We start from the raw sequence: 17,288 nt of genomic DNA, 5'->3' as shown, positions 1-17,288 counted from the left end.
AATGATACTCCATGTGCGATGTGGCTTAAAGGAGTACGGGTGCTGCAACAATTTTGAACCAAGCCCGCGTTTCTTGGAGAAGTTTAACAGTGCTGTCATGTACGAGTAGTGATATGTCAATGAATGAAGGGCATAAAGTGGTGCGCGGTAATCTTCGTTCCTTGAGTGGCCATGTGTCAACGCGAGTAAGATTTTTATAGCCTAATGATCTCGCTTTTTTTTACGAATGCGATAGTTTTCTGCTGCGTCACTTGGTCTAGTCAACCGTAGGTATCTTTTGTAACAAGTTTATTGTTTTCTGTTCGAAATTTAGTTGCGAATAAAAAAACTTCATCTCACTGTCCGATGGGTAATGTTGGCTACATTTTGGCTACTAACTGTCTTGGCCTAGTTGTGTGGTTGGCTATTTTTGGGCTGCAATTTTTCTATACTTTGGCTACGGCACTCTGCGCCATCTGGCAACACTGGGCGCCATGTGGCGCTTTGAATCTGCGGCATCTCCGGCTCACGCCGACCCCTGGTCGTATGTTATCTCCGCATTGGGTTCAGTATTTGTTGGCGAAAAGTCGTGCAGTAGTAGAGGTGAGACATGTCGGCTTTTGGTCTCGGTGAACTCTGGTGGTGTGGGACCCGTATTCCTGAAGAATTCAGTGGTGCTGACTATCTAAATATTCAAGTGGCGTAGCGCCTGGGCAATGCAATTTGCGAACCGGTGCTGTGCAGCAGCGTCGCCGTGTTCACCCTTTTCGGCAGCGTCATCACATCGCACATGCACCTATACTTGACGGGCGTCGTAGGTGGAGGTATTGTACGTGTTCTTCGCCACGACTTACGTTACGTAATATAATTCTTAAGGTGGTGTTTGCTCACAACTGTTCACGCGTGCTTGAAATGGGGCAGTGCATCTTTTCTATTGTGTTCAGCGCTAGTGCACTTTCCGTGACTTCATGTGATTTACTTTTATCGTGGGCTTTACGACAATTATCGCGTAGCGCTGTGAACATAAGGGAGCTTTAGTGACATCACATGGTCTGCCAGAATTCCACGAACCAAAATGCAGAGTAGTTGTTTAATATCAGTTGGTACTAAGGGCGCGATAAACACAGTGAGGTGGAGCTTCATACTCTGCCCTGTGATGTTCAGCTGCATATCTGCCCGTTTTTTGCGCTCTTAGTTTTAGCAATGGGACGCAGGGTTCTGTGCAAAGTTCGGACGAATGAATGTGTATATGCGTCTGCAATAACTTCATCGCAACACATTTGTGCAATGCGACAGTGTATTGCGGTGACGGGATGTATGGCAGCCCTAGTTCCAGCTTTGATGACCCCGTTACCCTGAAGATACCGCCCCGCCCGCTTTACTATAATCTCAGGTGCTCTCCAACTTTCACATGCTGAATGGTCCCATCGCAATACATATATGTAGTGAGATGAAGCTTATTAAAGTTGCCAAATGCTTTGACAGTGTCACAATTAACAGCTTTAGAATGACATGGCAATACAACAGCCCAGACCTTAACTTTAACAATTTTACTAGGACTGTCAAACTAATCTTGCAGCACAGAAAAACAATGTAAACACCTCAAGAGTTGATTAGCAAGTAATGCTCGAAAGCACAAGTCTAGTGCCCAAGGGTGTGGTGAACTGCTTTGAACACTCAACCGACACACCTTAAGTGCTTCGAAATTTCTAGCATATTGATGCAGGTTGACCAGGCTTACTGCGATATTGGTTGCTTTACAATGAAAGTAATAGTATTGGATAAGAGGATGCAAGTGCTGCTTGGTTATGCAAACCACATGGGTTTCAGAAATACTCAAACAGGGTTCTTGTTTACGCATGCTGCTTGCATCCACTAATCTAAAGCTCTCTAATGTCAGCAGTATAAAGAGAGGCTTCACAACTCCAATTTTGTTTCTTCTATACTAATACAACCTAAACACTACGCTGTCGGGACAGTATCTGCCTAGCTCATTGCTACATTCTGTGACAAAGCAGTGATCATTCAGAGTGACCTGCCCTAATATTACTCCAAGAATTCTTTAAACAGTTCGTTTTTTAAGCACAAAGCATGTCATGCCCAACTAGAAAATTAACCAAGCAATAAGCTACTAGAAGTCACTAAAAAATCGGCAGTCTTCTGAAGTCATCTTGATTTGCAGCTCCTAAAATTGGCTATTATTGAATTATGGCAAGGAAAGAACAGCTTCAATAAACATATGTCTCATCAGAAAGTTGTGGTGGTGTGCTACAGGCTAAGGCAGTGAAAGGAAGCCATTTTGGCATTAATCTACCTCTGTCCCAACACCAGGCACCACAGCCGAATTGACTTCAATTGGCTTTTACATCTTCAAATTCGCTTTCCCCACCACAGAATACTCATTTGAGTTGAGCTCAGTGCACATCACCCACATTGGGGATGCAAAGACATACGGCCTAGAGGATGCCACCTTGACAAAGCAGACACCACAGACCTCAAATTAACAAATGACACCAACTATCCCAACTGCCACACCCTCCATTAAAGCCAGAAGGACAGTACACTTACCTAGCATAGGCACCTGGGGCCTTCATCCAGAGTGTCAGTGCAACTCTGCCTCAAGAGGCAGTGACCATTACTTGATTTAACACTTGATGTAGGGGTGAAAATGTGCCACATTCACAAAATCAGGGTTTCAGGCTGGGACCATTTCCATGGTGCACTTGAGTCTGCAGAATGTGAAGGTGTTGAAGAATTGCTAGCAGCATGCATCCTTTACACACTGAAAAGAGCGACATGCGAACTAGAGCTTACTGGGGCAACATCCAGCCCCAGCAAGCACCTGCTGCAACTTTGGGTGAGGAAGCCAAGCTGCATACTTAAATTGTGGCTGCACACAACAAACCCTGATCAGTGTTCTGCACAAGACTGAGCAGGCAAGATGTCATGCTAAGAAACTTGCCAGAGACTAGTGGATAGAACACTGTGCATCATTTGAACATATAGGTCTCAGTAAGCTGTGACACATTCTTGGCTGTAACAGGATGAACAAAATATTTTAATACTATTAAAAACACGCTGCTCGATCTTCGGTGCACATCTTAGAAATTTGAGGAACAAACTGAAGATGCTTTCCCCTACCACCTCACTGTGACTGACCGTCACCATATTTGTATGCACCTTAACAACCACTTGCCAAGGAAAGAATGGAAAGCCTCTTTCCAATGGCAGAACCTGTTGTTGCTCACGAGCATGTCAACACTTAAAGCGCAAGTGGCAAAGATGGAGTCATTTTTCAGATGTTGAGGAATCTTGCCGAAACGAGGATGCAAGCATTATTGCTTGTAATCAATGAAATCTGTAATATTGGAATTCCCCACATTACCGAAACCAGGCAAGAAACCTGACATTATAGACAACCTTTCATCAGTCTGACTCGCATTGACAGTGTGCAAATTGACTGAAGGAATGTGCCTCGCGAGGCTGAACCACCATCTGGGAAAGACAAGACTATTTCCACCTGTGCCAGATTGGTTTCTGGCCTAAGGTTGACATGTGCAACAATAGCCTCTTTCTGCATCAAAGCATCCCCAATACCAGCCGCTTCAGAGGAAAGATATATGGGTTCTTAGTCACAGTCAAACCAAGAAGAATGTTGAGCACAGTCTGCAACGAGGAGGTACTGGTGGCCTTTCGTGAAGCCTGCCCAGGCTTTAGGGTTGCTAGTGTTGCCAAAGCCTCTTATGCAACCAAATGTTTGAAATATGAAGTTCCATTAAACAGCCAAAGAAACTTTTACCAACTGCACAGGTAGAAATGCAGGTAAAACTCAGACCGGCACACTTGGTTGCAGAAATGATTCGCTGATGAGGTAAGAAAGTGACTTAACAGTTGGTGATAACTTTTACCGAATGCAGGTATGTGCAGTATGTATATGCACTGTTAGGCCGAAACAGATGAATTTTCTCCAAAGCAATATCAAAAGCTCATTTCTTTTTCAGGATGCCACTCATGTGCTTTAGGTAAGTGTGGACAGGGTTATATAAAGCTGCATAGGCAAAATGATACAAATAGATGCAGCTGTTAAGAGTAATATTTTTTTCGGGCTAAATTCTTGCTCCTTGAACATATTCGAGATCAATAACTGTAGCACCAAAGTAGTGTACCACTTCTAGAACAAAGGCATGTAGTGTGCCAATCTCAATTCTTGTGCCTATGCCAGTCTTTTTTACAGCAATAGCTGCTATGGGCTAACTTCCCTGGTTGTTCTGATATCTACTGGCGTTGTCACTGGAATTCCCAAATTTCTTTCTAGAATATTGCAAATAAAGTTCTCATTGTGCTGCAAGGATTCAAACATACAATCAAAAGATTGGCAGTCCACAATTCTACATTTCAGCCACTCTGCTGAAGGTACAGTCGTGGTGAATACTGATCCTGGAGAGTGCGATCTAGCCAACAGGTACCATGATTAGCTAACACCTGCTCAATGTCTGCATACTGTATATAGAGCTTGCATCCACACTTTCAATTTCTGACACATCACCTGGCCACTTGTGAAGGCAGTCCTATGCTAAATTTTCTTCTTACATGTAATGACAGTGATTGGGTGCATCTGCTTTATTAATCTTCTTCTAGTGCTTGGCTTCTCAGATTTACTGGGTGGGGCTGTTGGTGTGTTTTTCTCAAGCGCAGCGTGACACCTAGCAACGGGTAGCCCAAACAGAGATTTGAAAAAAGCAAAACGAATTCAGCAGTAAGAAGTTAAAGGGTTGTTTTGGTGGAGACCAGTGGCCAAGTCCAGATATGAAAGAGGAGGAAAAAAGTTGTCTTTCCACTTCAACACGGGGGCACAAATCCCACAAATAAATAAGACTCGTACTTATTTTACTTCTTCAGAGGAGATTACTGACTTGCATTGGCAAGTGTTCACTTCAACAAACACTGCATGAAGCAAGCTTCCTGCGTATATTTCACCAGCTAGTGCATCATCATTTCGCATTGAGTGAAACTGCAATTTTCTTAATGCTACAGCTTGCCCAATTTTGTGTTTTGCAGTAGGATGTTAGCAGTGCTATTAAGGCACTTGAATACTTGTGAATAGTAGTAGAGAGAAAAATAAGAAAGCAGTGGCTTTTTGTGCGTAGACTATGCATACACCTGGCGCTCTTATGGTCATTTTTCCCTATCTGCTAAACCATTCCAAACAAGGAAAGCTTATACACAATTATTGTGCACAGTCAGACCACAACTAAACCAGAGGTATCCTTGGTAAGCAAAGTATCTTTATTTGGCGACATTTTCTGTGGCCCTGCTATTGGGCTTTCTTTCCTTCCTTTTCAGCTGTGCATGTTCATTAAAAAGTGATGCGAGTTTGACAATTTTAATCACTGAAAGACTTAGCGAAACTTTTTTGGGTTGTTTTTTCTTGGTTTCAGACTCTGCACATTGCATTTTAAGGTGTCTTCTCAGTGTTTTCTTGCTTTGTTTTAATTGGTAGGGCATGTCAACATTTTTTACACCATGTGAAGTATGTGGTGCCATAGTGTTTTTGGATGGAGTCTTGCCCTTTCATTCTGTACAATATGATGTCAGTTTTCTGTGTCCTAGGCCGTTTTACGTTTGAGCATGATTATAGCCTTTTGCTAAGTTTTGCCTTTGTCACCCAAGCTTGAAAGATTGCTACCCACTGCTGCTGGCATGACACATGTGACATTTTTTTTTCAATAAAAGGGAGTCTGTAACTTATCCTGTGCACTGGTTTCCTTTGTCTTTTTGAATTACAATTTGTTGCCTATATTTGCTCTTTTGTTGCATTTCAGATTAGGAATGGCTATCATAGTTGACATCATTTAACCATATTGCACACAATGTGGATATGCACTTGCAATATATGGCCACCATAAAAATAATAAATAGAGGTTAATTATTCAAGAATAGTGCCTTTGCATGGTGGTGCAGCCATGAATTATGGCTTTAAGGTACCAGCGCTGCAGGTAGCACTGCTTGTGCAGGATATAGTTCAACTCTACTACTTTCAAAAATCATTGTTTTTATCTGCGTTTGTATAGCTCCAGTTCCTGTGAACAACACACATCTGCTGGAAGAGTGGCTTGCACCTGCATTTGGGCCCAATGAATAGCCAAATTTCTGACCGTTTTCATGTTATTCACATATTAGTAAAGGCAGTCGTTTTTATAGTAACCTGTTTGCCCAGTGTAGAAGCTGCTGCAGGGTGTCGGGATCTTGTACACATCTACAGCTTTACAGGGGACACAGCATCTGGCACATAGTTTGTCACAGGCCATGTCTTCAGGACAAGTTGCGTTTACTCACTTGGAAAGGGAGAATTAAGTTTGGTGGATATGAAGTAAACTGCCTGTACACTTGGTGGCCTTCTTCATTTTGTGTGAGATATGTGGTTATAGCGACCCTTGCTTACTGCACTTGTCCGGCAGCAGGCTTTTGCTATTCAAACACGCAGGATAGCTTTCAGGAAGCTGGACAAGAATAACACTGAAAAACCAGTAAATGTTAATTGTCACACTTATCATGCAAAGCTTCATACAGTGTGATGAGAACGAAAATAAATGAGGGTGTTCCTCAAGGCCTTGTAGCACATGTCACGAGTTTGGAGCAACATGATGTATAGCACTTTTTTGATCGCATGCTATAGGTTCAGCAGGTGTGGCCATGGTTGAATTGCAGTGCAAGGTCAAGAAGACAGTTATCCATGAGCACCACACTGGTAAAGGAGAGGCTGGGAAAGCTAGTGGGAAGCCTGTTGAACATCTGGTTGACCCTGTTGCTGGCTTCATCAGGCACAGTGTGAAACAAGAGAAGGTAGTCGTCAACACACCAGGTTTTTACATATAGAAATCGTGCCAAGGTTCTCGGGCAGGTCTCTGTCATAACTCGCCAACAGGTCCGTCCGCAGGCTATGCACGACCAACTACATACGCCTTCTGTTCGGACAAAGAACTGCTGTTACGACTTTGAGGTGGTCCCGTAGCGCTCGTCACCCGTTTCGTGAGAGAGCGTTGGTAGCGAAGACTCCGAGTAAGGCGTCGGTGAGAATAACGAAAGGGACTTTATACACTATATACATGTCATTATACAGGACAAGATCGGATCGGCACGGGGGCCGAGAGCTAACAGCAAACGCGACTGTTCCCGCTCGGCGACGTCCGGTGAGACTGCAACGCGTGACACATCTCACTCCACTCGAGAGCGGCACTCGGCTCCCGGTGGGTCGGTGGATCCGGTTTTCCAGGCGGCGGCGTCGGGACTTATAAAGCCCCGAGAAACGATTGTTAATCAAACGGCCCAATACAAAGCCAGCACTCGACGGTCGTCCGAGAGGTCAAACCAGCGACCGCGCTGGCCACCCGCTTCCAAGTTGCCGTGCGCGGTGACCTCCAGGGAAAAGGAAATACGGCGCCGGGCTGTCTAGCACTTTGTTGCACGTTTGGACCTGTCGCTTGCCGATGCTTCTCCTGGGACGCCGCTGCCTGACGGCTCAGCATCTTGACTTGTCAAGGGAGAATTAGGGCGCTGTGCCTTTCGGCGCAGCCCCGGGCTTGTCCATAGAGCGTTCGCAGGATAAATTCTGCATCTTGTAGATTCGGAATCCGGGCTGGTGGTAATGGCACAACACTGCTCATTAATTTTAACTAACAAGGGCTGCGCGCCGTAGCGATCTGACCAACGGTCCAATCACGGTGTATGCCATCGCGATACAACCTTTGGCAAGGCCATCTGCAGTTTACGAGAACAAACACGCATGCCGCTCGTGGTTTCATCGGAATCGTTTTACTTTATTGAACACGTATTCGGGCGACCACTCACACCGGAGGTGTGACGTGCCACAGCGCACTGACGAACAGTCCGGCAAATGAGAACGTCGTTGCACGTTTAAATACACCGACCGCGGCCTCAGGTATATTGTTCCCAAGGTCAGTGCAGCTTCACGGAAACAAAGTCCTGCGGTGCCGAACAGGCTGCCCATAGGGCACCCTGCAATGAAGTTTGCCTGTACATGTCGCGCCACCTAGCAGCGGCGGTGAGCACCCGCGGGTAGACCCTCACCGTCATATCACCGTTGCCCGTGGTGCGCTCAGGCCCACTTGAAAGCCTGCTTTTCCAATTTTCCAATGGATTCACCGCGGCCTCTTGGCAGCTCCTTCGTCGGAAGTGTGAACAAAAAGAACAAGCATACTGCTGCGTTAAGGATTGTCACAACCGCGAAGGGGATGTCGGTATCAAATTGTACCGCTTCCCTTCAAAACCGGGGGAAGCAACCCGGCGGCTGAAGTGGATCGCCGCGGTTCGTGTCGGTCTTGCTAATTTCTGTTAAACGAACTAAGACGTAAATACAAAAACAAGAAAAAATAAAAAAGAACCAGCAGCGGCGTCCGTAAAAACACACAATAAAGCGTCCACTGCATAAAAACGCGTGAACCGATTCCCGCTCTTGTAAATCAGTTTAGATAGTTGTTTAGCTCGTCTTGCTCCAAAACAAACGCGCAGTGGTTGTTATGCGTCAAATCTAGCTTCGTAAGCGCTTCGTGCTGGAGCTTTGTACGCGCTGTGTTTTTTCCTGCACCAAGATCCAGACTCGAATGCTGGAACCGAGCTCACTCGTGCCGATATTTTCTCGCGCTTAGAACAGAACTAAGGTTGGAGTACACTGCAGCACAAGTCGAGTATTCGAAAGTGAGCATTTCTCTCGCGCATGCTAGCGCATATATGTTCAGTCTTCACGTTGTGTAAGTATAAACCCCATGCAAGCGATCTTGCGCGCGACAAGCGACGCGATGGAGATGGCTGTCGCGTTCGCTCGTCGCCCAGAAGTCAAACTCCAAGCGAGCGACTGCTTCGCGCGACGGCTCTCCAGTGTTGCCGGTATTAGGGGATCGAATTAGCGCCAAACATGGCGTGGCACTTGATATAATTTTTTAAGTTGATTTGTTTGGCTGTACAAAGCAACATAAAGTATTTCTGAAGGGTCTCGCAGTAAGTTTCTTTTCGTTTACATACCAAAATTCTGTAGTTCGCTGGTTCCGCTAGTCTGAGAAGCGCGCACGTGCGCAAACCGGTAGTACGTCACTAATGTACATCCCGTTCCGGCTGCCTACTATTGGCTAGTCGCTCATAGCACTTCCGGGCGACGAGCGACGAATTCTAGATTTGCAGAACCGAGCGATCGCGCGACAAGACCGAGCGATCTGTTCGCGCGACGACCTGATCGGTCGCTCGAAGCCGTCGCTCGTCGCTGTCGCGCACAAAATCGCGCTCATGGGGTTTAGCCATTAGTCTCAGCTGATTGCGATCTATGATGCTTCAGCGGTAATGCCCTCTCACGTTCGAGCCCGAACGACAATACCAGAATATGCTCGAGGCACTTTGTCAACGGAGAAAAAAGCACTTACCTGCCAATTCGCCAAAACCTCTACAATTGTGAGGTGCAAGGCACGCTACAAGTAATGAAGCGACAAATGACAGTTCAAAGACGTCCACGGCCGTATTTGCTCACTTAAGTGGTATAAAACAATGATTTGTTGACCCACTTTGAGTTCAACGTCGTAAGCATGCTTGCTTTGTTGTGACCAATACTTCGCGGCCTCTGGTGGTTGCTTAGTGGCTATGGTGTTGGGCTGCTAAGCACGAGGTCGCGGGATTAAATCCCGGCCACGGCGGCCAAATTTCGATAGGGTCGAAATACCAAAACACCCATGTAATTAGACTTAGGTACACGTTAATGAACCCCAGGTGGTCTAAATTATTCCGGAGTCCCCCAGCACGGCGTGTCACCTAATCAGACCGTGGTTTTGGCACCTAAAACACCATAATTTAATTTAAGCACCTCGCTGTGATGTCCGTGCTGTTTACTTCTTTGGCGCGATATACATGGTTGTAGTCTTAAATTTGACGTCCTTTCACAAGCGTCGGTGGCCCAAAATGGGCCTCGATGTTTTCGATTGGCTTAAAAGCGCAATTTAGAACGTCCGACAGGTTTCAAACGAACGCCGCAAAAGCATGCCTCCGTAGCAGTGGCCGCCTCGGTGTTTCGCGCAACTGAAACGGTTTCGCTGACGGCTGAGCCGATCGCTAAGCCGCCTGACTATTGCAGGGAGCCCTGTCAGGCGTACGTTCTGTCGATCCTTGTTCACTCTTTCACCGCATTCGCAAACCTGCATTTCCCGGCGCCCATCGAGCACACGTATGATTACTGAAGGGGGTTCGTCCCTTTCTCACGTGGCTGTTTTACGTGCCACAAATGCATCATCCGCTGTCAAAAGCAGGAACACTGCACAGCTGTCACTGACGTGCTAGGTGTTTATCGTACATAGTCTGAAGCACAGCGGTTCCACTCTGTGATGACACGTTAACATGAATTCACCGAATACGGGAAAAATATCCCCACACGTCGTCCTTCGTCTGTGGCGTGGTGTACGGCGTTACATGCACGCGCGTTTCACGCTTTTTACTTCCTCCAGTCCCACCTGGCCACAACAACAGCTGTGAGAGCACAGTCTAGATAACACAGCGGAACAAAACACGGAGACTAACGCAATCCTGCAGCTGACTAAACCCACGGAGCAACACATTTGAGCGCACACAACCACAACAAAGCCGCCATTGTGGCCCGAGAACATATATAGCCGCTACAGCAAATGAAATTTAAAAAAAGAGCAAAATACCACGTCACTTCCTTCACACCTTTCTCTTTCCTAGTGTGCGGAGGGGTATGGGCTATGTAGGGCTTATAGTGAACTAAAATGTATTCTAGTTCTCTATAGTAGGGCCTCTCGGTTTTTTTTTTTTTTTCCTTTCTCCATGCTTGCAGTAGAGCTGTCGATGGTGGCGCGATTTGTACACCAAATCTACGCCCACGCAACAACTCTTTCTGGGTAACAAAAAAACAGATGCTGAAGGCCATGCTGTTGCGGACTGCATGCGTATAAAGAAAAGAAAGAAAAGGTTACAGCAGTAGCCGGTAACACGTCATAAACGGCATTTTTGAATCGCCTCCGCGATTGAACGATACTTGATATCGATGGCCGATCTCGGATGCCGTATCTCGCCAACTCTCTTTAGCGCAGCGAAGGCTAGCGCTCGTGTAAAGTGTGTCAACGAGAGTTTGCTGGCGCTATGCGAGAGGTGAGCAGGAGGTCGCACGACATTCGGCGTCGCCCAATGGGCCATGCCGTGCTCCCTCAAGTAAAGTCTTCCTTACACGTTTTAGCCGTCCATAGAGAAGCTTTACCTCAAGGGCTGCTGAAGATAGCGCCAATTTTAACCTTCCCGCTTTTCAGACGACCCACCTCAACAGTGGCGAGCAGCTTACACTCTTAAACAAAATTACACCTTTTGTATCGTACCTTGCCACACAACAATAATCGTCATCTGTCTTGTCCGCAATAATATTCTTTAACGCTGCGAGCCCGGTACTTCCAAGTCACGAACGGCATGCGCGTGATCAGCATGAAAGCATGATCAGCAGGAAAGTAACAAGCGCAGCGTTTTCAAGAAAGGAAACGCAAGCAAGACAGATGACGATTATTGTTGCGTGGCAAATATACACCCCAAGAGGTGTACATTGGTTTAAGAGTGTACTTATTGCTAAACTCTAAAAAGTTTACACCTTTTGGGGTGCATATTTGTCACACAACAATAATCACCTGTCTTGGTTGCGTTTCCTTTCTCGAAAACGCTGCGCTCGTTACTTTCCTGTCGGGAATGCTCTTTCATGCTGATAACGCGCATGCCGTTCGTGACTTGGAAGTACCGGGCTCGCCGCATTAAAGAATAGAAATGTGGACAAGGCAGATGAGGATTATCATTGTGTGGCAAATATACACCCCAAAGGGTGCAACTGTATTAAGGGTGTACTGCAACCGGCCATTACATCGTTTTTAGCACGGTTAGATACAAAGTAACAGAAGATACAAAATGATGACTCAAATAAACATGCACACGTTACGAAGTCCACATAAAATAGGCACCATTAATATTTTATAGATAGACAATAACATAAGTTTACGTTGAAAAGGCAACAAACCATACTTTTGTTGTCAAGGGAAGATTTCCAGTTCAAGAAATTACAGTCACTGGTGTCGTCACCAACAAACCCGCTACTTCTTGCTATGCAGATGCTATCCGCCGTCCTCGTTCATCTGCTCCTTGCTGCCGGTGTGACTGCTTCTGCTGACACACCGCCGGCCTGTGGATCGCTGTGCTACAACTCTGCTCCGCCCACTATCCAGCTGACGACCGTCAACGTGTCAAGCTTGAACCCGCCGCTGTCTGCTTTCCTGTCGCCACTGCCACTGAGCCTGGCTCTGGATGGTGCATGGACAGCGCCATCGTCACCAACATCAGCTGAGCTGCCAACTATGTGCCAACTATAAATAAGCTGCAACTGTCAGCCGCGCTTCGCGGGCTTGGTGGCTGCTTGGTGTCGCCACCTACAAAACCCCTACTTCTTGCTATGCAGGTTGTTGTATCATAATCCCTCTTTACTAAGAAGACTAGTATTTAATTCTTGCTGCAGCTACCGAGCCCACGTTGCTGCTGTGCGACCGTTGTTGAGTGCACTCATGTTGTTCAGTTGGTTTTATTATCGGGTGACGTAGAGTCAAACCGCGGCCCTGATCCTATTCTCGTGCAACTACAAAAACTTTCCGCGGGCCAGTCAACGCTAATAAGCGAAGTGCAGGGACTGAAGAACGAACTATTACCAATAGAGCAAACCCTACCTGACCTAACTAAGAGAATGGCCGATATTGAAAAACATTACAATTCTCTGCCATCCCTCCAAGCCAAACTAGACCTTATCAAAAATAACACCGCCCGTACAGTACGCCTAACAGATGATATTGAGGCACTTTTGGATGACGCCGAAAACAGGTCGCGACGTAACAATATAATTTTCTACGGCTTTCCAGACGCCAAGCCATCTGAATAGTATGCCGAATCTGAGTAAATAATAATTCGACATTGCCGTGACCACTTAGGTATAGATATTAACCCTAAGGAAATCGACCGTGCGCATCGCTTAGGCCGACGCACAGGCGGGAGATGTAGGCCGATAATAGCGAAATTCGCGTTCCACAAAATATAAGACGGGATCCTTTCAAGCGGACGTAAGTTGAAAGGAACGCCCTATAGCATAGGTGAGGATTGCTCACGCACGGTTCAGAACGCCAGAAGTCACTTGGTCAAATTTGCAAGACAGAAATATGTTCCATTTTCCCTACGCTATAAAACACTTCGCATCGGCTCGAAACGCTATCTATTCAATGAAGCCTCAAGAACAGTGCAAGAAATCCAGTAGCAACCATGGACATCGGCGTCAAGCAGTTATCACCAGTTTTCACTCTAGACCAAAAGCTAACCTTTCTTTTTCCGTAATCTTCACTAACGTTCGAAGTTTCATACCCAAACGTGAGCACCTGTCTTATCTTGTTAAGTCTTCGGATAGCAGCATTCTGATCCTAACCAAAAGATGGCTATCGAGTGATGTTGCCGACGCAGAAGTACTCGCCGATTTTACGAATTTCAATGTCTATCGGAATGACCGCAAAGGCACTCGCGGGGGCGGTGTTCTCATTGCAGCCAGTAAACAATTACTTAGTTAACATTGACTCCGACTTGGAAATTTTATGGGTATTATTTCAAGCTGTACCACAATCTGTATTATTGGGTGTTTGCTATAGGACTCCATATAACAATGCTAACTTTTTCCGCGCATTTATAATAATCTAAACCAGCTTACCTTGACATATCCTAAAGCCGATCTCGTTCTTTTTGACGATTTCAATTTTCCTGGTATTAATTGGAACGAAGAAACTGCAACGACTAACACAACTGAAGTTAGAGATTTTCTTTATGTTTACCTTGACTATAACCTAACGCAGTTAGCAACTCACCCAACGCGTGTCACTTGCGATTCCTCTAACATTTTGGATTTAATACTGACCTGTATTCTAACATTTTGGATTTAATACTGACCTAATACTGTAGCCTGTCTTCAATTCACTATCTCCGTGAAATTACTGACCATAAAGTTATTCATGTAGATTTCAGTTTTTGCCCTACTGCCAATCCCTCGCACAAGAAAACTATAACCTTATACAACAGAGGAAATTATGATGCCATAACTAACAAACTTTGCACCTTTTTACCGACATATGAGGCCAATTTTTACCATTGTTCTGTTCAGGAAAACTGGCTGACTTTTAAGCAGAAGCTAACCAAGCTAATACATATGTTCATTCCTAAATCTACTATCCGTGTAAACAGCCAAAAACCATGGTTTAACAAAATTTTGCACCGCCTAGATAACAAGAAGAAACGTTTATTCCGGAATGCCAAACTTATGGGGCGCCCAAAACTGGGAGAAGTATTATGCAGCTGAAAAAGCTTATCTCACAGGAATCCGTAACACCAAATTCACTTTCTTTAACAAGAATTTGCCTAATATGTTAACTAATAACCTCCGCAAGTTTTGGCAGATAATTAACCCCCAAGCAGTAGCTTCTACCACTCTTACTAACGACTCTGGAGAGGTTATTTCAGAAGCTGAATGTGCCGATGCTTTTAACAAGGCCTTTTCACCTGTCTTTACTAAAGAAGTAGACATTTCCTTACCTATGTTGTCATGTCGTAACACGTTTTCCATGCCCTAAATCAGCTTTTCTGTTGATGGTATCTCATCCCTCATCGAAAAGACCAAGTTGTCATTGGCATCTGGACTGGACGACATTAACGTTAAAGTGTTGAAAAATATAGGTCACATTGCTTCGACTTATATTGTCTTAATATTTTAGCGATCTCTTTCAGAAGGTATCATTCCAGATGACTGGAAAGTGGGAAAGGTCGTTCCCATCTTCAAATCCGGCAACAAAAACTCACCTCTGAACTACCGACCAATTTCCTTGACCAGCGTACCTTGCAAACTCATAGAACACGTCATTTATTCTTACATCATGAATTTCCTCGGCTCTCATAACTTCTTTCACCATTCTCAACATGGGTTTCGCAGGGGTTTCTCTTGCGAAACCCAGCTTGCCATCTTTGTTCATGACCTTCATGCTAACCTTGATGTTAACGTGCGAACTGACTCCTTATTTCTTGACTTCGCGAAAGCCTTTGATAAGGTACCCCACAAACGCCTAATTTTAAAATTATCCTTCTTAAACTTGCACCCGAATGTACTAAATTGGATAAAAGAATTCTTGACTAACCGTTCACAAGTAGTGTTTACAAATAGCAAATTATCCAGTCCACTTCCAGTGTAAACGGGGGTGCCTCAAGGTTCTGTCCTCGGCCCTCTGCTAATATACATTAACGACCTACCTTCTAATATCCGCATGTTTGCTGACGACTGCGTTATCCACCGAACCATTACTAGCTCATCTGACCATATGATTCTACAAGATCTCGACCACATAGTACAATGGTGTGATGACTGGCTAATGTCCCTAAACCCTACTAAATGCAAGCTTATTCCGTTTACTCTTCGTAAAATTCTCCTTCACTTCACTTATAACATAGCTAACGTTCCCGATGAATCAGTAACCACTTATAAATACCTTGGAGTTACCTTATATAACAATATGTTTTGGAACACGCACATTGCTAAAGTCATGTCATCAGCTAGCAGAACTTTGGGTTTCTTAAAGCGTCATTTACGTAACGCTCCGAGACACGTAAAACTATTTGCTTACAAATCATTAGTGAGGGCTAAGTTAGAGTACGCATCTCCCATCTGGAACCCACCCGAAGTAGCTCTCGCTAATACCCTAGAATCCGTTCAAAATCGTGCCGCTTGATTCATTCATACTTCGTATTCATATGAAATCAGCGCTTCATCTCTCAAAGCCGAGTGTAACTTATCACCTTTGTCCTGTCGCCGACGCATTGCTACCCTCTCTCTGTTTCACAAGTTATTTCACTCGCCACTTAATTGCGCTCCTTACATTATCCCTGCAGCTCACATATCTCATCGCACTGGTCATGCGTTACAAGTTTCTCGCCCACGTGCCCGCACTAAAACATTTTCTGCTTCATTTTTTCCCAGAGCAGCAAAAGACTGGAACGGCCTTTCTCGCAACATCGCCACAATCACCTGCCCATCAACCTTCATGCATAGCATATCAAATGTAACATCGTACTGATCGTTGTCAACAATATTCTGTCTAACAAAAAAAACTGCCCCTTATGTAATACCCCCTCGGGGGTCTTTAAGGAAATAAAAATGAATGAATGAATGAATGAATGAATGAATGAATGAATGAATGAATGAATGAATGAATGAATGAATGAATGAAAAGGCGTTATTGTTGGGTCGCCTCTCTGACGTGTCGAATAACCGGAAGAAACTTGTGTCAACGTTACAGTGTTCTTCAATTAACTGTTATTAATTGTATACAAACGCTTTAGTCTTGATGAACGGTTTCTTTTGGCTAAGGGCGTTATGTTAGCACGGGTTAAAAATTAAGTAACTGAACTGTGCCTGAAATTGTTATACATGAACTGTACGGCTCTTTCCTGGACTCAATCAAATTTCTGAATATTAGCTTTTGTACAGGCGTACCATATTATAACAGCACAGTATAAAATTGGGAGGCTTATATATTTATACGCCAATTTTCGAAGACCCGATGTTGCTGAGGCTTGTGCTTTTCTCAAAAAAAAAAAAAGAAAGTAAGGGGGGGGGGATAACTTGCGGATGTGCCAGCTGTGACGTGTTCTATATGTCTAGTCCAACTAAGGTCATGGGAAATACATAGCCCAAGATAACTGTAATCGGACACCTCAGATAAAAAGAAGTTATTAAATTAAATAGGTTCAAGCTCCCAAGGCTTCTTTATACGAGTGACCCGCATAAAAACAGCTTTCTCAAAGCTTATCCCCATCGTCTGCAGCGCTCACATCATTAACCAACGCGCTGAAAAACCTCGTTTAAGAGGAAGCTCTAGCTCGGCCCCAATTCCGACGTTGCCTATTCAAATACACGTAAAATGCAGAAGTGCTTTTCCGATATAACCCACGGGTCGATTTTAATCAAATTTGCGGCATTTGAGAGAAAGAGTTCAATTCTAAAAAGAATGTGTTCAGAACCGAACATCAGTGTGATTTTTATCTTATTATCGGAACGAGACACATCATTGGACTGAGCATATCTTGATATAGGTTCAATTTTCTGACTTAAAGTTAGATAGTCCAACGTGCTTTTGCAATAGTAGATTGACCAGTCCTGGGTAGGTATTCTATAAAATTTTCATAAAAATCTGCGATTA

At 44.7% G+C, this 17,288-nt stretch overlaps 2 long non-coding RNA genes across 3 annotated transcripts in view; one reads left to right on the top strand and one right to left on the bottom strand.

Moving 5' to 3' along the window:
- The first annotated feature begins 35 nt into the window (after nucleotides 1-35).
- Nucleotides 36-12,582, top strand: LOC142582188 (uncharacterized). Of its 2 annotated transcripts, none has more exons than XR_012828388.1 (2): nucleotides 36-803; nucleotides 12,135-12,582. It is a non-coding gene; the product is annotated as an uncharacterized LOC142582188 (long non-coding RNA). The 2 variants fall into 2 exon arrangements; XR_012828387.1 differs by having other exon boundaries at nucleotides 36-808.
- LOC142582189 (uncharacterized) overlaps nucleotides 7,809-17,288 on the bottom strand; it is a 42,138-nt gene continuing 32,658 nt past the window's right edge. Inside the window, exon 3 of the long non-coding RNA XR_012828389.1 lies at nucleotides 7,809-8,161. This is a non-coding gene — a long non-coding RNA (uncharacterized LOC142582189). The remainder of the gene's footprint in view (nucleotides 8,162-17,288) is intronic.

This window comes from Dermacentor variabilis, chromosome 5 (genome assembly GCF_050947875.1).
Source record: "Dermacentor variabilis isolate Ectoservices chromosome 5, ASM5094787v1, whole genome shotgun sequence".
Taxonomy (NCBI): Eukaryota; Metazoa; Arthropoda; class Arachnida; order Ixodida; family Ixodidae; genus Dermacentor; species Dermacentor variabilis.
The sequence above is the reverse complement of the archived record's forward strand: the minus strand, read 5'-3'. Positions and strand labels throughout refer to the sequence as shown.